Source organism: Hemiscyllium ocellatum, chromosome 17, assembly GCF_020745735.1.
Source record: "Hemiscyllium ocellatum isolate sHemOce1 chromosome 17, sHemOce1.pat.X.cur, whole genome shotgun sequence".
In the NCBI taxonomy this organism is placed as follows: Eukaryota; Metazoa; Chordata; class Chondrichthyes; order Orectolobiformes; family Hemiscylliidae; genus Hemiscyllium; species Hemiscyllium ocellatum.
Genome location: NC_083417.1, coordinates 16727686 through 16752095, shown reverse-complemented (window position 1 = coordinate 16752095; position 24410 = coordinate 16727686). Strand labels below are relative to the sequence as shown.

The 24410-nt window shown below is 44.6% G+C and overlaps 1 protein-coding gene across 9 annotated transcripts in view; it reads right to left on the bottom strand.

Moving 5' to 3' along the window:
• gse1b (Gse1 coiled-coil protein b) overlaps positions 1–24410 on the bottom strand; it is a 336737-nt gene that overhangs the window by 191722 nt on the left and 120605 nt on the right. Inside the window, exon 1 of one of the 9 annotated variants that reach the window (XM_060837963.1) lies at positions 829–897. The exons of the other annotated variants lie outside the window; for them this stretch is intronic. The gene's annotated coding sequence lies outside the window, so the exon portion shown is untranslated. Of the gene's footprint in view, positions 1–828; positions 898–24410 lie in introns of those variants that run through there. 9 annotated transcript variants of the gene reach the window in all.

Genomic DNA, 24410 nt, shown 5'->3' with positions numbered 1-24410 from the left:
GCATTTTGTATCCATTGCTGTGACAGGTGCGGAGATGGTGCATATTTAAGGAAAGGTGTTAGTCAAGCAAGCTGCTTTACTGTGGATGGCATGGAGTTTCTTGTGTGCAGTTGGAGCTGCAACCACCCCAGGAGTGGAGAGAATTCTGTCACTTCTCATTCACAAGATGGTGCTCTCCAAACGAATGGGTTCTCGCAGGTTCGGTTATAAAGGGGCTACAAACTCGACATCAAACAGTGTGAATGGTGGTGGAATTCATACAAAACACATTAATGCCCACCAAAGTCTATCTTGTAGGATTGGATGCACCAACCCCTCAATCATGAGGGTAACTGAGCTCAGCATACAGAATTGTTATAAACAGCAGGCTATTCGGCCCATCCTGCCTGAACCAGATCACTTATCTAGCGCCTATCTCCTGCCTTTGCCCCATAGCCCTGCACATCGATAATCACCAAGGGTTCTTGTGGTACAATGAGAGTGTTCCTATCTTTGGGACAGGAGGCTCTGGGTCTTGCCTCGGCTCCTCCCTGTGTAATAACATCTCTGAAATGCTGATTAGGAAAATGTTTACATCAATGTCAATTAATGAACAAATCAAGACCATCAATAAATTATCCAATCTACTCGATAAAGTTGACAGACAAAGCATCCCCTGGGAACTGACTGAAGCCATTCAGAGCCACAGACAATTGTCCAGCACAAGTGTGTGGACGTACATACACAACAGAGCTACACATGTACAGGAGAAGCACACAGACACAGGCACACACACACAAATCCAAACAGAGGCAAGTTTCTTCATATACAAAGGATACAAGCCCTCACCTGTGTCTCCACACCTCTGTAAAGCACATGCGGGTGACTTTTCGACACAAGTGGGAAATTCTTGCTTCTGTTGCCAGCTAACCGCTGTAAGTGACGTCACTGGCTATTTAGTTAAAAGAGGCAGGAAATCTGTCGCAGCTCAGGCTGGGAGATACTGTGTATCTGTCATTTACTTAGCCACATATTCAGCTGGCAATCTTCCCACGAGCTGCCTGTGGCCCTGCATCCTGTGGTCAACGCTGCAGCCTATTGATAAGTCAGCAGCTCACTGCAAACCTTCAGCTGACTCCCAAAACACAGCAGGCTTATAATTACATATCATTCTAAACCATTACAAAATACTTCAGCCAGTGACATTTCCACTGAAACAACTGCACATTTCTTTTCTCTCTCTGAATGTATCTTCCAAAGTTGTTTATTTTTGTGGGAACTTGCTGTGTGCAGCTTAATCACCTGCATTTTCTGAGCTGCAGCAGTGACTACACTTCACTGGCTGTCCTGTACTTCGGAACAGTATGAAAGAGCAGGAGCATTGATACAGGGCTTCCCCAAAGTGGGGGTCAGGACCTCCCAAAGTCAGCCAAGGGTTTGGTGTCACAGGCGCTTGAGCAGCAAGGTCCACCTACAGACCTTCAGCCTGCCTCCCACCACCTTCACAGGGGTTCCGGCCCCCTATCCCTCGCTCTGATAGACCTTCTGCCACACCGCTCCCCGTACATCCTCTCAGTTCAAAGGTCACAATATTTTCGAATCAAGATCACGGAGGCAAATATTTTGGGGAACGTTGCAAAATCTTCAAGAGCATGAATGGGGTGAGTAGCCAAGGTCTTTTTCCCGAGGTGGGGGAGTCCAAACTAGAGGGCATAGGTTTAAGGTGGGAGGGGAAAGATGTAAAAGGGACCTAAGGGGCAACTTATTCACACGGAGGGTGGTACATGTAAGGAATGAGCTGCCAGAGGAAGTGGCAGAGGCGGGTACAGTTGCAACATTTAAAAGGTATCTGAAGGGGTACATGAATAGGAAGGGTTTGGAGGGATATGGGCCAAGTGCTGGCAAGTCAGATTGGATCAGTTTAGGATATCTAGTTAGCATGGGCAAGTTGGACTGAAGGGTCTGTTTGTGTGCTGTACATCTCTATGATTCTATAATGTACAAGGCTCTCTTTCGTTTGGGACAAAAGACTGAGTGAGTTTCAGTATTCTGGCCAGCCGGTGTTCAACCTCAGAGCCCGGCTGGCTTCAATGACAGAGATGTGAGAGAGGGGGAGCATGGGGATGTTGGTGTGGTCATTGAGGGAGGGGGTGGCTGAAAGAAAGACACGCTTCTGAAAAATCTGAATCAAGAAATAGAAAAGGCGAGGCAGCTCAGTGTACCAAGAAATGGAGATAGCTATCTAGATAGCCATTGACCCATGCTGTAATACTCAGGACATAGAATCAACAGGATCAGCTAAAGAAAATGACAAGGATACAACAACAATGTGGCAGAGCGATAACGATGCTGTGTGAAGGCTAGATAAATAGCCCCAGTAGCGAGATGTGTTTGCTGAGATGTTAATAGTGACTGTCAGCCTGTTTTAGTTGCAAAGCAGCATTTTGTTGCTTGAATGAGGAGAGGAACAGGAAGTGACAATGAAACCAAGCAGAAACCAAAAGATACTCAGAAAAGACCACATCCTCTATGAATGGTGATAATGTTGAAAGTTGCAGTAGTTGTTTGTGTAGTGGACCGTATACATTGCCAAGCCAAGTGAGAAAATTTTTTTTTTCATTCCTCTGCTCAGTCAGGACTTATTTTTGCCGCACATAACCAAACAAATAGTGAGAGTCTTCAAGCTGGGGCTAATGTGTAATCTTTTCCAGCCGTTTACCCCCTTTCCTAGACAGGGGATTCTGACTGTCGTTCAGTTCAGCCAAGGAAAGGCTGCTCAACTGTCTGACCAGCTGCTCAGGCAGAAGCTGAGCCACAAAGGTCGGTGAGGTACACAGGTCACAGCCACTCTGTGCTCAGTTACTGACCACAAGAGAAAGGAATATGGCACGATTCCTGCTCGAGTGAGTGAGTGCATGTGTGTGTGTGTGCACGTGTGTGTTTGTGTGTGTGTGTGTGAGAGAGACAGAGAGAGAGAGAAAGAGAGACTGTGTGTGTGTGTCTGTGAGTATGTGTGTGTACGTATACATGTTGAGATAGGAAATGAAGATTGTGTGTGTGTGCATGCATTTATCTGTGCACGTTAGGTGTGTGTGTACATATTAGCATGTCAGGGTGTGTGTTTGAGGCAAGTGTAATTGTGTGCACACATGATGGGTATATTCATGAGCATGTGTAAATTAGCACGTTTATACGTATATGTGTGTGTGTGTGTGCATGCTCACATGCATATGTGTGGCCCATGCATGTGTGTGATCTATGAATAGGTGTGGGTATATATGTGCATGCTGGGTCTACATCATTTGGGCTGACATTGACCAGGAGCTGAACTGGACTCACTACATAAATACAGTGGTTACAAAAACAGGTCAGAGATTAGGAATCCCACAGTGAGTAACTCACCTCCTGACTCCACTAACCTGACCACCATCTACAAGACACAAGTCAGGGGTTTAATGGAATTATCCCCTGGATGGGTGCCACTCCAACAACACTCAAGAAACTCGGCACCATCCAGGACAAAGTAGGATGCATGACTGACACCACGTCCTCAAAACTCTACTCCCTCCACTGCTGACACTCAGAAGCTGTATTGTGTACTATCTACAAGGTGCACTGTAAACATTCACTAAATATCTTCAGACAGCACTTTCCAAACCCATGGCTACCTCCATCTAGAAGGAGGAGGACAGCAGATAGATGGGAACACCACCACCAAGCCACTTACCACCCTGACTTGTAAATCCATTGCCATACCTTCACAGTTGCTGGGTCAAAATCATGGCACTGCAACCCTAACAGCATTGTGAGTGTACCTGCACCACACAGACCGCAGCAGTTTGAGCAGACAGCTCCCCACCACCTTCTCAAAGGGACAGACAACGATTACTGGCCCAGGCAGTGAACCCACATCCTTTGAATGAATAGTTTTGTACAATAGGTGTTCGCAGGCATTGTGTGTGTGCTTGCATGGACAGGTTTGCATGTGGGACACCAAGTGAAGACAGGATTGGTTGTTAGTTGACATATGCTGCAGATTCAGCTCAGACATGAAAACTGGTCATTTCTGCAGTAGACTGGGGGGGCTGGTCAACCAGGAGCCAATTGGATCATGAATGACTATGCCAGATTTCTTTTTGATTTCCCAGCCAGTATCCAGGTTAGTGATCAGTTGCTGCACCTAAGTCCCACTTCAGACATCTGGCAAGAAGCATGAATGTCCTGATCTCCTTACAGTCCCTCTGGAAAGGCCTGAACTGTGTGCCTCCTTGCCTGTGCGTTGATACTTCATATGTGGAACAATTGGGCACCTTGTTTTATCACACGAGTTCTCTCCAAGTGCTTTGTTTTGAAAAGGAGACAGTTTCTAAGCTGTAGGTGTTAAAGTGCAGCTCATTTCACCCTGTTTGGCAGTGCCTTTCACAAAATGGGCCAATGGCTGGAATTACCATCGTTCACCAGTTTAAACATGTCAAACAGAAATTAATCACCCTTCACAAAAACCTTAATCACCCTCGTTAGACTTCAGTCTCTTCTTCTGAGGAAATGCAAATTGCCAGCTGTGTAGAGTGAACAGGAATATCTGGTAAACATGTGACTGGGACCGAATGTCAAAACAGGAACCTAGTGGACACCTATTTCTTCGAAGTGTGAGAATTGCAGAAATGATACAACATGTATGGTTAATTCGACGCTGGCTCACATGCCTCTTGAGTCTTTGTCAGGCGCTCTGTACAGTTCCATGAAAACCCGAGGCTATCGTTGTGACTAAAGACACCCAGCACTGTCATCCATGTAGTACCTAAAAATGTGATCGCACGTTTCTGCCACTTAGGGAATGAAGACAGTTTCCGTGAAACAATCGCCGTGCTCTTTATACGGTCAACCACATCATCCTTCCCAGCACCATTCTTTGTGGGGGTCTTCCTTTGTTTAATTTCACTCCAAACGTTCTGATGGTAAACAGAACATCTCCAGCAATGGTTACAATTCACCACCTTGCGTAGTTCCATTTGAAGTCACCCAAGGATCCACCTTTTTCCCACCACAGTCTACACACTGTCCTGGAGTGACACTGAGTGTAGATGTGGAATCAGCTTTGATGTAAGCCTTTCCAACATCAGTCTTGACCGCTGTGGTCAGTCTGCTTGTCCAGTAAGACCTTCAATTACTTTTTTTTTCATTCATTGACAGGCATTACTAGTGAGGCCGGTATTTACTGTCCATTGCTAATTGCCGAGAAGGTGGTGATATTCCACTCTCCTATGAAAGCAATGTCTACCAATCCTGATACATTCTCTGAGCCCTCGGTATTGATTCCCTTACTCAATTCCCGCCCAAGTTGCAGCCTCAACCAGCCATGTACTCTTCAATCTTTCACCTTTCTGTGTAAATTCCCTTCACGGCTTCCCACTCCCTGTATTGGTAAACCACCCTAGGTGAACACTTCCAACATTCCTCAGATTCAGACTGAGTGCGCACTTGCCCACCCCAGACTGTGTAGGCCTTGATTCTGAGTCTAAGCCCCTCCAATTCTGTGAGACCCTGCTTAAAACCTGCCGATTTGACTTGACCCTTGGACACCTATCCTGATAGCTCCTACGAATGAGTGCCTTTGTACAAACACAAGTTGTTTCTTTCTGTTGTTCATCCACAATTAGGAACGGGGTTAGGCCATTCAGCCCATCGAGCTCACTCCACCATTTACTGCGATGACAGCTTCACTTCAGTACCTTTTACTTGCATAAGCCCATAACCCAGTACATCATTTATAGTGACATATTTATAGACAATAGACAATAGGTGCAGGAGTAGGCCATTCAGCCCTTCGAGCCAGCACCACCATTCATTATGATCATGGCTGATCATCCTCAATCAGTATCCTGTTCCTGCCTTATCCCCATAACGCTTATCCTTAAGAGCTCAATCCAACTCTTTCTTGAAAGTATCCAGAGACTTGGCCTCCACAGCCTTCTGGGGCAGAGCATTCCATACACCCACCACTCTCTGGGTGAACAAGTTTCCCCTCAACTCTGTTCTAAGTGGCCTACCCCTTAATTTTAAACTGTGTCCTCTGGTTCGGGACTCACCCATCAGCGGAAACATGTTTCCTGCCTCCAGGGTGTCCAATCCTTTAATAATCTTATACATCTCAGTCAGATCCCCTCTCAGCCTTCTAAACTCAAGCACATACAAGCCCAGTCACTCCAATCTTTCAGCGTAAGATAGTCCCGCCATTCCGGGAATTGACCTCGTGAATCTACGTTGCACTCCCTCAAAAGCCAGAATGTCTTTCCTCAAATGTGGAGACCAAAATTGCGCACAATATTCCAGGTGCAGTCTCACCAGGGCCCTATACAGCTGCAGAAGGACCTCTTTACGTCTATACTCAATTCCTCTTGTTATGAAGGCTAGCATGCCAGCTTTCTTCACTGCCTGCTGGAGCTGCATACTTGCTTTCATTGACTGATGTACCAGAACACCTACATCTCGTACTGCCCCTTTATCTAACTTGAATCCATTTAGGTAGTAATCTACCTTCCTGTTCTTGCCACCAAAGTGGATAACCACACATTTATCCACATTAAACTACATCTGCCATGCATCCGTCCACTCACCTACCCTGTCCAGGTCATCCTGTATTCTCCTAACATCCTCCTCACATTTCACCCTGCCACCCAGCTTTGTGTCATTAGCAAATTTGCTAATATTACTTTTAATACCTTCATTTACCAGCCTCTACTTTAAATATATTAGTTCCCAAGACTCTCTGTGATATAAAATTCCAAAGATTCATCACCCTACGAATAAAAAACATTCTCCTCATTTGAGGACTAAAGGGCATCTTCCTTACTTTCAAATTGTGCCTCTTGACTCTATCCTCTCCAGCCAGAGGGAACATCTTCACTGCATCTACCCTGTTTGTCTCGGAAAGTATTTTGCAGGTTTCCATGAGATCACCACTTATTCTTCAAAACTGTAGAGAATACAGGCTCAGCTTTCCCAATCTCTCCTTCCGGGTCAGTCTCGCCATCTCAGGATCAAGTCTGCACTCTCTCTGAGGCAATGATATCTTTACTGAGGTAAGGATATACATGTGTGGCCTAACTGCACAACTGAAGCACAATTTCACTATTTCTGCACTCAAATTTTCTTGCAATAAATGCTAACACTTCATTAGCCTTCCTAATAGCTCACTGCACCTACATGTTAGCCTCCAATGACTTATTGACAAGGACACCCAACTCCCTTTGGATGTCGAAACATTTTGACCTCTCACCATCTAAACATTCCAACCTCTCACTATCTAAGAAATGTTCTGCACATCTGTTCTTCCTGCCAAGGTGGATAACCTGAGATTATATTCCATCTGTCACATCCTTGCCCACTCACTAAGCCACAAATCCACCTGAAAACATTGCACACCTTCCTCATAACACACATTCCTGTTTGGCTTTGTATCATCGGCAAATATGGAATGAAGACATTTGGCAGATACCGTGAACAGCTTGGGCCCAAATACTGATTCCTGCAGCACCTTAACTAGTCAACAATTCTCCATCATGCAGGCACAGCCCAGCACGTCCAATAGGAAAATTCACTCTCCTGCCGCTCACCCTCCTGTGCATTGGTGAACAAATGGTGCACAGAGACCACTCTCACACCACCAGTGCAGTACCTGCTGAGAAACTACTTTAGATGAACTGGTTAAACCAAGTGGTTCAGCCATCTCTGGTCGAGCAGCTGTAAGATGTATTTACTCAGCACAAGACTGAGCTATAAGTAGTGCAGTAAAATTGAAAAAGCTCATCATCATACTGTAGTGTAATATATGTAGGCAGTACGGTGGCACAGTGGTTAGCACTGCTGCCTCACAGCGCCTGAGACCCGGGTTCAATTCCCACCTCAGGCGACTGACTGTGTGGAGTTTGCACGTTCTCCCCGTGTCTGCGTGGGTTTCCTCCGGGTGCTCCGGTTTCCTCCCACAGTCCAAACATGTGCGGGTCAGGTGAATTGGCCATGCTAAATTGCCCGTAGTGTTAGGTTAGGGGTATGGGTGGGTTGCGCTTCGGCGGGTCGGTGTGGACTTGTTGGGCCGAAGGGCCTGTTTCCACACTGTAAGTAATCTAATCTAATCTAATCTAATGTACATTCCAATGCATCGCAGCCCATTGTCCTCTGCAGAGATTAGCTATTTTTACACAACAGTTGTGCTAGACACAAACAGACTGCCTGCTCTAAAGGCTAGTACAGTAGTAATTAGAACAGGAACAATCAGAATCTGAATCTGTACAATGGTTATACACAATCCGATTCCAATTCTAGTGTTGCACTTCACCAGAAGATTGTAAAATGTGCTGATCCTTCAGCTAAATAAAAATTTAATTATCTGTATTTGATGTACTTGCTGCTTTCTGGATTTATGTGAACATACATTTAAATGTAAACAGTCACCATATACAGTGCTTGCAGTGACCTCACCTGGATTGTCATCCCAAGCCTCTCTTTCATCTTCAAAGTGGAGAGAGTGAATAAATGGAGCGAATGGCAGAAGTTAAAGCATCTGCGGCAGCACCAACTTATTCGATTGGTTGCCTGGGCACATTCCCAGCAACATTTACCCAGCTTGCCCGAAACGGTCCGTTATGGGGTGACCCTATCAGTTCAAGGCACAGACTGCTGGGATTCCGTACAGCACGATGTGAAGCAACTCTATGTGTGGTCAGCCTGACCCCCTCACAATCCTGGAACAGTCCTGGAAGGCACATGGAGAAAGTAACAGATGAGGGAGAACAGGTTGGACCGGACTTGGCAACCACTGTCTATGTGAACGTGTGGTGGTTCACCCCAGGTAAGCGTGCGGTGAGAACACACCATAGGCCAGACTGCAGTCTAAACCGTGCACACATATGGTGTCTTTTCTGTACATTTGTTTATCCCTGGACTCTTTCAGTCAAAGACACTCTTACAGCAATGCCAAACAACATTCAATGCTAAATTACATTCCTCCCTCAAGAAGAAAGCTAGGGCAGTGATGCAGAACAGCTAATTAATACCAGTCACTCATGGCTCCTGGAGTCTTGTTACACTTTCACTGTGTGTCCGATTGTTTAAATTAGATCAATTTAGGAAGAATCATTACGTTTCATTGCCCTTAGCTACAGGTGGACTTCAAGCCATCTGCTTCATCACTCCCACCCACCAGACCAGACTTGAAACTTCTGCCAGCTTCCGGAAACTGCTTCAAGACAAGACACAAAAGATGCTGAAGGTTAAAGCAGATCAAGAGCTGAGCTAACAGCGTATCGGATATGAATCCGGTTGGCAGGATTTCCAACCCTTCCATGAGGAAACATGCCGAAAAGAAAAGGCGAAGACCGTTAGCAGTGAAATCCACAGGCACTGCTTCACACAAAAGGGAATAGTCTGGAACACACTGACAAAGGGATGTGGATTATTAAGCCTGACACTGCTTTACTTTAGTTGGGCGAGGGTATCAAGAAATATTAAGCCAAGCAGATAATTACAGTTGAGGAGTCTTGTGACACAGTAGTCATGTCCCTACCTACTGAACCAGGAGGCCTGGCTCCAAGAGGCGGTACGGTGGCTCAGTGGTTAGCACTGCTGCCTCACATCAGGGGGGACCTGAGTTCGATTCTAACCTCAGGCAACAGCCTATGCGGAGTTTGCACATTTTCACCATGTCTGTATGGGTTTCCTCCGGGTGCTCCGGTTTCTTCCTACAGTTCAAAGATGTGCAGGTCAAGTGGATTAGCCATGGGAAATACAGGGGAGGGGTAGGGAGGTGGATCTGGATGGGATGTTCTTCAGAGGGTTGGTGTGGACATGAGGCTGAATGGCCTGCTTCAACACTGTAGGGATTCTATAATTCTATGAAGTCCCACCTGCTGCAAAGATGTGTGATAATATCCCAATGATACAGAAAATACCTATTGAACGCAGGTGAGTCACAGAACCAGCTATGAGGACAAATATTGATAGTGACACTTCAGTTCAGTTAAATACACACTTATGTACATAGAACATAGAACAATACAGCACAGAACAGGCCCTTCGGCCCACGATGTTGTGTCGAACATTTGCCCTAGCTTAAGCACCTATCCATGTACCTATCCAATTGCCGCTTAAAGGCCACCAATGATTCTGACTCTGCCACTCCCACAGGCAGCGCATTCCATGCCCCCACCACTCTCTGGGTAAAGAACCTACCCCTGACATCCTCCGTATACCTTCCACCCTTCACCTTAAATTTATGTCCCCTTGTAACACTCTGTGGTACCCGGGGAAAAAGTTTCTGACTGTCTACTCTATCTATTCCTCTGATCATCTTATAAACCTCTATCAAGTCACCCCTCATCCTTCACCGTTCCAATGAGAAAAGGCCTAGCACTCTCAACCTATCCTCATATGACCTATTCTCCATTCCAGGCAACATCCTGGTAAATCTCCTCTGCAAGTAAAAAGTGAGGTCTGCAGATGCTGGAGATCAGAGCTGAAAATGTGTTGCTGGTTAAAGCGCAGCAGGTCAGGCTTATGCCCGAAACGTCGAATTTCCTGCTCCTTGGATGCTGCCTGACCTGCTGCGCTTTAACCAGCAACACATTTTCAGCTCAAATCTCCTCTGCACCCTCTCCAAAGCTTCCACATCTTCCACATGTACTGAGCATGTGTATTCTAGCCCGGTTTAGTGGGCGTGTCACTGAGTTAGTAATGCACAACCTTTGGCTAAAGCTCTGAGGGCAAAGGTTGAAACCTTGCCATACCAGATGGTGAAATGTGAATTCAATAAAAATGGTGACCATATAACCATTGCTGATTGGCTCATGAATGCTCCTCAGGAAGGAAAGCTGCTGCTGTTGGAAATCTGCTTTGACAAAGGGTCAGTTAGACTCGAAACGTCAGCTCTTTTCTCTCCTTACAGATGCTGCCAGACCTGCTGAGATTTTCCAGCATTTTGTCTTTTGGTTTCAGATTGCAGCATCCGCAGTAATTTGCTTTTAATCTGCTGCCCTTACCTGGTCTGGCTCACATGTGATTCTTGACTCAATATATGATTGACTTTGAGCTACCCTCTGGGAACTTTGGGATGAGCAATGAATACTGGTCTAGACACTAACGCCCACATCCCATGCACAAACTAAAAAATAAAATTTCTCACAGGTGGCTATAACAGATCGCATATCACTATTTCAAAATGGCCTGGTCTATTTATATCCCTCAACCTACACCACTCACCCAAAACATACCACCTCCTCATTTATGGGATCTTTACTGGCACCAGAAAGATAGCTATGGAAAACAACATACTTCTGCTCCAATCACAAAATAATTTTGTTTAGAAATGTACATATAATTAAATTGTTTTTAATTTTATCCTTTGTGTTGATGATGCCGTTCTAATGATTGCAAACCTACAGTAACACATTTTTCCAATTCATATTTGATGCCCCGGCTTTGATATCAAAGTAGCTTCTAATAGCTGTGTTTAAGTGGTCTGATTTATTGTCGAGCTGTAATTGATATGGAGAAAAAGTACCTCTCACAGCTACTCAGAGCAGGAGATGAAAGACACCAAATCAGTCACTTGCCTAAAATTTTAAATGTCTGAAGTAAAAGTGAGACACAGAGTTACTTTGAAGCCATATTACGCGATGTTTTATTCACAGCTCGTCGTGTTGCACAGTGGGGTACAGACATTACTCCCCACTGAAGTCAGTTGTAAATGTTTACAATGGTCCCATTCACTGGAGATACTGATTAAAGGTGATTTTATTTCACGGCAGTGTAAACGGTTTTTGTTTCCGTCCTTCCTCCCAACCCACTCGCCCGCTCTCCTGCACTACACTCACAGCCTGTTCCCTGCTATTATAATAAGAGGCATTAAGTTTGCCAGGTCCTGAGCTGAGTTTTCTCTCACATGATTATGGTAAGGCTCTCGTCTCTGTAATCGCCCCGGTTTCAGTTCTCACACGTTAGGGATACCTCCGTGCTAGAAATAGCTGAAGGCTGCACGCCAGTGGAGCACAACTTTGGATGATCTCCTTTCTCAAAATAAATGACATTGCTTTGCCTTTCGGTTTCAAGTATCCTGCTCCTGGCCCAGAGGTGACTCTGGCCCATTTAAAGACTGAGGTGACACACTCCTCTTCCTGTAGCTGTGAGCATCATTATGTTTCGGTGCCCAAATTTCTACCTCCCCATGCCCACCGCACACAGCCCAACAACCTCCAACTGGGATGATGAAGCCAAGGGTGTAAAGGCAAGGCAACTCTCACTCCCCCAGCCTGAATTAATATACAATAATATTCAGAACCATCACAATGAAATGAGAATGACTCCAAACTGTCTGACTTGACACTTTAGAGTGAAAGGCGCTCTACGCCAACCATGGCAGGTACTCTCACCATAAAGTAACAAATTCAAGTCCCACTCCCAGCTGTGTACACAATACATCCCTGTGCAGTACAGAGAGGGAGACACACTATTGGAACTGCCATAGACTCTTCAAGCATGGAATAAGGCCCTTTGGCCCATCATGTGTATCCTGGTCATCTACCCACCATCTGTTCAACTCCTACTTTCCAGCACTTGGCCTGAATGTGAAGGCACTTCAAGTGCTTATCTAAACAGTTCTTAGCTGTTTTGAGGGCCCTTGATTTCGCCACACTTTCAGGCACTGAGTTTCTGGTACCTGCCACCCTCTGAGTGATTTTTTTTACTTCAATCCACTCTAAATCACCTGCAACCTAACCCTTAAAAGTTTGCCCTAAATCACTTCATTAAGAGGAAAGGATTCTCCCTTTCTACCCTGTCTCTGTCCCTCAAAACCTGATACATCTCAATCAGGTTACCCCTCCCCTGCACCGCTCCCCCCACCTCAGCCTTCTCTGCTTTAAGGAAAACAGCCCCAGCCTCTCTACATAGCTGAATCACTGCAGCCCAGGCAATATTCTATTACTCAATACATACTCTCTGGCCTTGCTGGTCCTCACAAAATGTATCACCTCATACTTTTCAGGATTAAATTCTATTTGCCACTGATCTGCCCAGTTGATCTATATTGTCCTGCAGTTTAAGGCTTTCCCCCTCACTATTTACCACACCACCAATGTTCATGTTATCTACAAGCATACGCCGAGCGTATCTTGTATATTCATCTTTCAAATGACTGATGACTCTATATGCAAGAGGGTGCCATGGTCCTACTCCAAAGAGCAGGGCAGTTCTTCCCAGGGACTGGCCAGTATTTATCCCTCAAACTACATCACAAGAATAGATGATCCAGCTTTTATCACACGGCTCAACTTCAAAACTACTTCATCAGCCTTAAAAATGCTTTGCGAGGCCCACATGCAAAGTTCAAGTCTTTCTTTCTCACAGCTGCATTCAGTCCAGACTGTCAGCATGAAAGAATGTGTCCGTTCTCTCAAAGTTTCTCCAAGCAAAGGGGCTTGAGACCAATATTCATTATGTCCATGAATTCACTGCACCAACCTAACGTGAGGGCATCAGCAATGCCCAACAGGTAGCACTCTCACCTTGGGAGTCAGAAAATTGTGGATTCAATTCCCATCACAAACCCCTGAGCACAAAAATCTAGGATGATACTGCATTGAGGTAGTGCTGCACTGTCAGGTGCTGTCTTTGGGTTAGACCTTAAATGAAGCCTCATCTACTGTCTCAAGTGGACTAAAAGATTCAGTGCCACTAATCTAAGAACAGAGACACTCTCTCCAGTCTCCTGGCCCTTATTTACCTGAATCTAAATCACTGAAACAACTGATTATTATCATATTACTTTCATGGAATCCTGCCATGTGCAAATTGATTGCATTTTGATACAGAAATTGAGATATTTCTGATGTATATCACTTACGCAAAGTTTATGACAGAAACTGCATGTAATCAAACTGATGTACCACACTCTCTGCCTTTTGGAAGATATGGGCCCATAGCTGCCTTCTCAGGGAATATAAATTATTTCACTGGAGTATATGACCAAGAGCAGGTCAGATCCCCCCCCATGTCCTTGGCCAATATTCACCCTTCAATCACCACTACAAAAACGGGCACTCCCTTCAAAGATCTCACTGCCGCTGCAGGGGTCTTGTGGAGTGCAAGAGGCACTTCCCACATGTTTCCCACATTGCTAACCTTCCTCACTTGCTACAAAATGCTTGCAGTTAAGGTGCTATATAAATGCAAGGTATAACTCAAGCTTTAAATAGCAAGAACTACTTATCTGTGCACCCAGCTTCTTATGACTGCTGTAAGAAACATACCTGCATTTCTGTTGCATTTTTCACATGGTCAGTGAAGTCTTTGCAGTCACTGAAGTACATTTAAAGGGCAGAGACTCCTGTAAGGTCGCTGGAAAGTCATTCATTTTTCAATTTGATTCTGGGATGTGAACTTCAGCCCGAATTGCCCTTGAGAAGGTGATGGCGAGCTGTCTTCTTAAGTCGCTGCAGTCTATACGTACATGTACACACACACACTCCAAATGCTGTTAGAAAGGAGCTCCAGGAGTTTGAACCATTGACAGTGAAGGAACATCAATAACAGATCCAAGTCAAGATGGTGTGTGGTGGTGGTGTCCCCATGTTTTAGCAACATTCACAGGTTTGAAAGGTGCCATTGAAAGAAGCTTGGCAAGCTACTGCACTGCCCCTTGTAGTTGGTACCCACTGCTGCCACCATGTGTCAGTGGTGAAGGGAGTGAATGTTTAAGGTACTAGGTGTTGATCAAGTGGGCATTGCTTTGACCTAGATGGTGTCAAGCAATCCCCGTGTTTTTCTTTTGCAGTTGTATCTGTCCAGAAAACTGAAAGTACTCATTATGCTTCTGACTTGTGCTTTGTAGATGGTGGACAGGCACTGAGGAGTCAGAAGGTGATCAGGGGTGAGATATTAGAATCCCTAATCAAAAGAGTTTCCACAGGTACCATCATAAACACAATGTGCCACTGTCAGCTTCCTTATTAATATCCCAACAGAATATTATGAAAGAAATTCAGACCAACACTAACGGGGAGCCATACTTTGCACAATCCAGGAGAATTTACGCTAAATTGGATCAATCCATCTCAGAATTGGCTGCTGTCATTTGCTGTTGGGAAAACCATCTGTGAATAATGCAACTGCTGTTCTGCAGAATAATGTGCAGTCCCCTTTGTTTCATGGCATCCCTGGGCAATACAAAGCAACCAGCCTTGTTGACTTTAATGACTGTGTAATGAATGCACCAATGTACAAAAATATCCTTCGAAGGAAAGCTCAGGCAGGAACACAACTAAAAATACCAGGTGTGTAACTCTGAGTGGGGTAAGAAGGGTAAAATAAAATCATCAGCAGGAAACACAGGGTCAGAGATGCAGTCAAAGCTCTGAGCAAGACAATGATACGGGTAGAGATGTTGGCAGAGGCAAATGGGGAAAAGGACAATGAACAGAGAGAAAGCAAGGATAAAGACACTGAAGCAACGATGCAAAAGCACAGAGAAAGAAGGAGAGAGAGCAAGGAACCCAGAAATGGGTAAGGATAGTAGAATAGAGCGAGAAAGGTTGAAAAGAAACTGAGAGGCAGATACACAGGTAGTACAATAACAGGAAGAAGGAGAATTAGATAATGATCAGGACCATTAAATTAAATTAGATTACTTACAGTAAGGAAACAGGCCCTTCGGCCTAACAAATCCACACCAACCCTCCAAAAAGCAACCCACTCAGACCCATTCCCCTACACCTAAAACTATGGGCAATTTAGCATGGCCAATTCACTTAACCTGCACATCTTTGGACTGTGGGAAGAAACCGGAGCATCTGGAGGAAACCCATGAAGACACAGGGAGAACATGCAAACTCCACACAGACAGTTGCCTGAGGCGGGAATTGAACCCGGGTCTCCAGCGTTGTGAGGCTGCAGTGCTGACCACTGTACCACCAGAAAGACAGCTCATGCAACAGATTTAGAGGAATAATCAGTGAGATGCACATCGAGAAAGATGTGTTGGTACCACGATTATTTTCAGCACTGTGTAAGAACTGCAAGCTCAGATGTCCCAGAACTGTAAGGACAACAGGGTACACAAATGCGAGTGACATATCACTCAGGGGTTGGGAGAAATTCTTGCACTTTTGATTGTCTGCCCACACACCCAAAATGCTTTCGGGACAAGACCATTTAACCCTTCTGTTGCACAGGTGAAAGTGAGGACTGCAGATGCTGGAGATGAATTGTTAGTGTGGTGCTGGAAAAGCACAGCCGGTCAGGCAGCATCCGAGGAGCAGGTGAATGGGGCAGAAGCCCTTCGACTCTCCTGTTCCTTGGATGCTGCCTGACCCGCTGTGCTTTTCCAGCACCCACACTCTCGACTCTGATTTCCAGCACCTGCAGTCCACACTTTCCCCGAGTTGACTTTAACCTCACTGTGAAGCCTCTTCCAAGTATGCCTCCCTCAAAAGATTCTCCTCCTCTCTCTACAAGGATCTCAGTGAGTCCCTCTCTCTCACCGCAACCCACAGGTCACCTTCTCTGCCCTGAAGCTCTTCAGCCACATCCTGAAGCCGACTCGCTACCACAGCTACATCTCCCTCCTTCTGTTGCACAGTCGGTCAAATACACCTACTCTGTGGTGGTCTGCTCCTAATGATAGGGGGTTGTGTTTTAGAAGCCTCCCAAAACCTATCCAAATAGACCCATCTGACACAGTTTACACTGAGCTAATGCTGCTTGCTAATCAACCACTCAGCACACATTAAGGTGCAAACTCCCCAAAAATAGGTTCAAGAAGCTTATGATAATTAAAGATGTGAAAAAGTATTTCAGATGTTTTGGTGGTAAATAAACCGTTAGATGGTCACAGGTTGAAAAATAAAACACCGCTAATCTGATAAAACCAGTTTAATTTTAATTAGGTGACAGTTGGTGGGTTCTCTCCTTGCTGAGGTAGAAAGCTGTGGATTCAGTAACACAAACAGAAATTGTCGGAAGTTCTGAGGAAGGGTCACCCGACCCGAAAGGTTAACTCTGATATCTCGCCAGACCCGTTGAGCTTTTCAAAACATTTTTGGTTGTGTTTCCGATTTACAGCACCTACAGTTCTATCGATTTTTAATTGTGCATTCAGGTTTGGCCCCAGAGAGCTGATCATAAATATCCAAGCTGGCCCTCTAATCAGTACACTGGGATAGCATGGTACTGCCAGGGGGGACAATGTTCAAATAAGATGCCAAGCCAATAAACTCCTCCCTCCTCTGAAATGCTATGGGTGCTATTCAAAACAAAAAGGGGCATCCTGACTCATGTTTGACCCTCAATCAATATCATTAAAACAGATGGTCTGGTCATTCTCTATTAGTGGGACCTCAATGTGCAAATGGATGACTCCATTTTCTGCAACAAATTTCCAAAATTGGTTATAAAGGGTTTTGGGGAATCCTGAAAGAGAGCTCTAGGAACACAAATTTCTTTCTTTTATTATTTCCTGTCCAGTGGACAGTGATGCATCTCCCACTCAAGGGTGAGGAATGTGTGGCTGCCTTAATAAAAAGGAGAAAATCTTCTCTCTGTTCTCATTTGCACTGATAACACGTCAAATCAATTTGTTGTAGAGATGTCAGATGACCTATCAAGTAGGTGCCCAGAGTCTTAATTATATAAAGCACGGCTTTGTTCTTAATCCCTCTTCTCATCTTTTATTAACCCGTAGCCAACACACACTTAAACAATCCGTTACCATCCAAAGCAGCTGGGCCCATTTCACGAGCTCTGTGCAGCATTCGACAAATACTGAACATTTGCTAATTATAAGGTTTGATGCCAGTAATGATTTGTACAATAGAGATCATTCTGCTGTGTGACACTTACACCTGAGTTTACAGCTAATCAGAAGACAGGCACTTGAAGTTAAATGTGCTGTGCCACACTAAGGTTCACAATTTCAGTCTGGGTCACCAAAGTACTTAATTAATTTGTGGTGGTGTAATCAAAGCTCCATATAATCTATATATTTATACTCGAGCCTGCTGAGGTTTTGAGATCAAGCCTGTTGCTACTGCCTTTAAATTAAAACAATTAATATTATATTTGCGCTGCGTTTTTTCAGAACATTTGCAGCAGCTCCAGGGAAGTGATAAACAGGTTCCCACGTGTGAGTGACACCTAATTTGTTTTCAATAGGTTTCAATCAATTGTGCTTGGTCCCTAAAAAGAACGGTGCACCAATAATTGGCTAAAATAAATCTCTCTGCAATTCAAAAGGACCCTTACAGAGACATGCAGCAGATGATCATTCGATTTTTAATAAACCGGTAAGTGGATTCTGCATCTCTTCAGCGCCATGGGAACGAGGCACAGGGTAATAAGGGGCAGCATCAGTAAATCACTGAGAGCCAGCGACAAACAGCATTCACAGCTGAGATATTATGCTGGATTTTTAATCGACAGCTTCAAAGGTCCAGGGCTAACTGTTGGCAGAGGTGGACGCAGTGATCAGGGAAGCATGCTCCTCTCCCTCACATTTCGAGGCAGGGTGAAGTTTTGGATGTGACCTCCCTGCTCCCTCCGTTTCCACATCAACCTATTCACAGGTGTCCACAGTCCTGCCAGTCACTATAGAGGCTCACAGAGCTGCACAGCACGGAAACAGGCCCTTCGGTCCAACTTGTCCATGCCGAACAGATATCCTAAATTAATCTAGTCCCTTTTGCCAGTATCTGGCCCCCATCCCTCTAAACCCTTCCTATTCATGTAACCAGCCAGATGCCTGTGAAATGTTGTGTAGGTGCCAGTGTTGGACTGGGGTGGACAAAGTTAAAAATCACACTACACCGGGTTATTTGTAAGTATAAGCTTTTGGAATGCATACTCCACACCTACCGGATGAAGGAGCAGCATTCTGAAAGCTAGTGCTTCCAAATAAACCTGCTGGACTATCACCCGGTGTTGTGTGATTTTTAACTTCGGTAAGAAGCATGGACTATTTTGTAAATGGGGAGAAAATTCAGAAGTCTGAAGTGCAAAGAGACTTGGGAGTTCTAGTCCAGGAATCTCTTTAGGTAAAATTGCAAGTTGAGTCAGTAGTTAGGAAGGCAAATGCAATGATGACATTTACTTTGAGAGGACTTGAATATAAAAGCAGGGATGTAATCCTGAGGCTCTGAACGTCTCTGGTGAGACCTCATTTGGAGCATTGTGCACAGTTTTGGGCCCCATATCTCAGAAAGAATGTACTTGGTCCTGGAGAGCATGCTCAGAGGAGATTCATGAGAATGGTGCGAGGAATGAAAAGCTTCACACATGAGGAACGTTTGAGGACTCTGGGTCTATACCCAATAGAGTTGAGAAGGATAAGGCGGGATCTATTTGAAACTTACAGAATACTGAATGGCCTGGACAGAGTGGATGTTGGGAAGATGTTTCCAATGATCGGAGAGACTAGGACCTGAGGGCACAGCCTTAGAGTAAAGGGAAGACCTTTTAGAATGGAGATAAGGAGAAATGTCTTCAGCCAGAGAGTGGGTAATCTATAGAATTCACTGCACAGAAGGCTGTGGAGGCCAGGTCACTGAGTATATTTAAAACTGAGAGAGATAGATTCTTCAAGTGAATCAAAGGAGAATGGGTTTGTGAAATTTATCAGCCATGATTGAATGATGCAGCAGATTAGATGGGTTGAATGGTCGAATTTTCTGCTCCTATATCTTATGGTCTTACACAGACCACAAAGAGATCTTGTAAAGGTCAGAGGCACAGAAACCAAATACATTTTCCTCCAAAGGTTGGCCTTGTAGAAGTTGCATATAGGATCATTACAATGCAGGAGACCACTCTGCCCATAATGGCCTTTCAAAACAGCAACATGATTTTGTACTTTTGGTAAGTCTTTTCCCCGTAAATCTATTTAAGCTCTCTTGAATGCCTTAATTGAACTCTCCTCAAGCTCACTTCCCATTTAATTCATGTTTGATTTAGACCTTCTCTACCTGCCACATCCTTCACCCACCGTCTATTTAAGCATTGGCTGCAGGTGGGCATAGGGAGATTGGTTTACCCTGAGTGTTTGTGAGTTAACTCCGAGTAGTGACCTAAGGACCATGCAGTTGTCACAATCAGCTGCACTTCTGCAGTGTAGTTCAAATTCAAATTGATTTGAGCAAAGGAACAAATATAGTTAGACATTCTGTATCCACATTGTTCAAAATGATCTCAATCGATTGGTGGAAAAGGATGTTCTTATTTGCAATCTTCTCTGTCCCTGGCCTGTGAATACCAGACTGCGAGGAAGGAAGGCAAGCAAGAAAGCAGTGTGTTCCATCTTTTCAATAAATAAGCCATTAAGTGGAAATACATTCCGCTTATTTTTAAAAATAATATACCACATCTTGAAACACCCACACAAAAACCAAGTTGCTCAAGTAGATCTTTCCTGCATCCTTCACTGCTAAGGATTGGACATTAAGGTTGTTAAACCTTCAGGATTGTGCTGCATTTGCAAACATTATGGAATCCCTTGTGTGTGAAAACAGGATCTAATAAGAAATAAGTCCTCCCTGGCTCTGCGTACAGCATTCTATCCAGATCCATCCCTCCTACCCTATCCTGGTAAACTGCTGTGCTTTTCCAGCACCACTCTATTCTAGACTATCGGTTCCAACATCTGCAGTCCTCACTTTTGCCTACACTTCCCATCTACCTAACCAACACATCGCTGAACACTATAGGGCAATTTAGTGTGGTCAATCCACCTAACCCACACATCATTGCACTGTGAAAGGAAACCACAGCATCAGGAGGAAACTCATGCAGACACAGGGAGAATGTACAAACTCCACACAGTCACCGAAGGCTGGAATTGAACCTAGGTTCCTGTTAGATAGTAGTTATGAGCCACTGAAATACCGCGTCACCCTACAAACTGAGGATTATAAGAACAGAGGACATGACAGACACTGTGTTGTCTTCTTTAAATTTATTCTATTCAAAAAAAAATTTGAAAAGTTAAAACACTACGATGATATCCCAAACAAAGTAACTGACTGCTATAAAGACTTGCCGTGATGCCATATTTAGACTATTTACAAATGTCTGCACCTTGGTCTGTCACGTGTTGTGTAGTCTGGTTGGAAATAAAGATTAATTTCCAGGACACTGAAAGTAAAATCATATTGATTTGGAAGGGTTGCATTTTTGTTTTCTTTGAACACAATCATTTTTAGTCATAAAAGTACTGGCGAAGAAATTCTGGTCTCCCTGCTTTAGGAAGGATGTTGTGAAACTTGAAAGGGTTCAGAAAAGATTTACAAGGATATTGCCAGAGTTGGTGGATTTGAGCTATAGGGAGAGGCTGAACAGGCTGGGGCTGTTTTCCCTGGAGCGTCAGAGGCTGAGGGGTGACATTATAGAGGTTGATAAAACTATGAGGGGCATGGATAGGGTGAACAGACAATGTCTTTTCCCCAGGATAGCAGAATCCAAAACTAGAGGGCATAGGTTTAGGGTGAGAGGGGGAAAATTTAAAAGGGACCCAAGGGATAACCTTTTCACACAGAGGGTGATGCGTGTATGGAATGAGCTGCCAGAGGAAGCAGTGGATGCTGGTACAAGTACATTTAAAAGGCATCTGGATGGGTGCATGAATAGCGCTGAAAAATGTGTTGCTGGAAAAGTGCAGCAGGTCAGGCAGCATCCAAGGAGCAGGAGAATCGACGCTTCAGGCATAAGCCTTTCTTCAGGAATCATGCCTGAAACGTCGATTCTCCTGCTCCTTGGATGCTGCCTGACCTGCTGCGCTTTTCCAGCAACACATTTTACAGCTCTGATCTCCAGCATCTGCAGTCCTCACTTTCTCCTGGGTGCATGAATAGGAAAGGTTTAGAGGGATATGGTCCAAATTCTGGCAAATGGGACTAGATTAATTCAGGATATCTGGTTGGCATGGATGAGATGGACCAAAGGATCTATTTCCGTGCTGTACATCTCCACGACTCAATAAGGGAAAAGCTGTTCCAACAATTAATCATCGTTAAACCAGCTCATGAAGAGTCTATTTGATTTCCAGTTGGTGCACAAAGCAGATTTACATGGTGAGAGACCAACGCTGAAAGTCCAGAGGTGAGGCAGTTGGAAAGCAATAGACCATGTAATAAAGCCCCAACAACAACTTACTTTTATGTAGCACCTTTAACATACATACTGACAAATTCACAGCAGCACCATAAAATAATGTATGACAATGGGCCGTGCAGGGAAATAATCAGTCACTGACCAAGATGTTGGTCAAAGTCATAGACTTTAAAGGTTGTCTCAGAGGGAGAGAGTGAGGGAGAGAGGTCAAATGGCGTAGGGAAGGAATTGCAGAACTCAGACCTTGGGGAACTGAACCAGCCAACAAATGGTGCAGTGGCAGAAATTCAGGATGTCCAGTCGTCAAAGTTAGAGGAGTATGGATATCTTGGAGGTCATGAGCTGGAGATTGGGAAGGGAAAGATGATGGCAGGGATTAAAATCAAGGAGGAGAATTTCAAAATCAACATATTACTTGAAATCTTCAGGAATGAGTTCCTCTGGAACTTGAAGACTCTAGTAGTAGACACGGTCCAGAGAAAACACAGTGGGCAGTGGACACCCGTGAATAAAGAAAAGAATTTGAACGTGGCTGATTTTGTTCACCTTATAAATAAGGAACAACATTTTTATATCTAGTCTCAACAGTTGAGTTAACCATCTTGAAGTAAGTGCAGCCTTTCTAAATAGACCGTGACCACTCCGTAGGAGCTCACACAGATTCCATCTACTGAGGAAGTATGAACCAGCTCTCAGTGTTGCTCCCACACACGTCCTGTTGCAGGCGTGATGATGGATCCTGGAGAGACTGTAGGTGGGAAATCTCAGGGGAATGGACTTCCTGTTTACAATAAACCGAAGCTGGAATTAATTCAAGGAAACGTTGGTTGTAGGTGGGTGAGGAATTCAGTGGAAAGGACAAAGGATAACACTCAAGGAAGGAGGTGTGAGGCAGGATTATAAGGGCATAATTCTGAAAGAAGGAGGAACATTGAGAATTTCTGCATTAAAAGCAAAAAGGTTATAACAATACAAACTGTTAATGAGGAGGGAGTCAGTCATACGGATTGATAAGAGAGATCAGAGTGGAACTGCAGTGTACTGAACAGTGTTGGAGGGCAGAGACGAGTGTCAGGCTAAATTGAGGGGGACACAGACAGAGTGACAATGTCACCATGAATTGGTAAGATTAATAGAGCAGGAGGCATGGCTGTGAATAGGTCATAGAAGTTCATAGATCGGGAAACTGGACAGAATTAAATAGCTCTGTGAACTGTTTAATATACAGTCCATGGCCATGGGAAGCATGGCTGGTGGACACATTTAACTGCAGGAATGACTGCACGTTGGTCTCCCAATGACGGGAAAACCTCCCACAATTAAATTGGAACTCAGAACGAGCCCTTTGGGAGAAACACACACACACAGAGTGAGATCGCGCACCACATTTCCCTGAGCCTGTCAGAATTCAGCAATGGCTCAGGGATTATATGCGAGTGGAGTGGTGTTCCTGCACCTTCTGAAGGCCGTCCAGCCAGGCCTTTTGGGGAGGGCGCTCGACACCAAATTGAGGAACCACACCCCGCCCTCACCCACCTGCGACCTGGGTCCCTAGATGACCCTTGGCCCCTCACTAGATGCATTACCGGCAGCAGCCACTCTTCCTGATGGCGCTATCTGCAATGGACAGCTGCAGCTCTCAGGAGGGAAACCCCAGGGTCTTGAATCTCAGGGAAGGCCAGGAAATGGCCAGTCAAATGCCTGACTTGCTCTTCATCGAGCCGTGTCTTCTCCCTTCAGTGTAATACAGGTTTCTGAACAAGAGGGCTAACCGAATAGAGTTCAATTTAATTCCTCCCTACACTTAAAAAATGATTTTGTAGGTGTAAAGCACTTTGAACGTTATAAAAGGTACTATAGACATGTGAGAACATATTTCCTAGTTAAGACACTGCCAATGGTTTGCTAGCAAGAACAAAATTACAGAAGACATATAGTATAGCAACAGGCCATCTGGTCTAACCAATCTATTCTGGTATTTATGTCACTTCCTACACATACTCATCCAACTCTATTAGTGTAACCCTCTACTCTCACATGCTCATCTACCTTCCTCTTAAATGCAGAAGAGGTGGATCAGCACTTCATGTAAACATAAACATGCTGTGCAATTCATGAGACCATTTGGCCCATTATGTCAGTGCTGGTTCTCAGACAAGAACTACTAATTAGTCCCATTGCTACTGCTCACTCCCCATAGCGCTGTAAACCTTTTTTTTCCCTTTTGAGAATTCCTATTGAGTCTCTTTCCAACCAGCTTTTAGGTACTGCATTCCAAAAACACA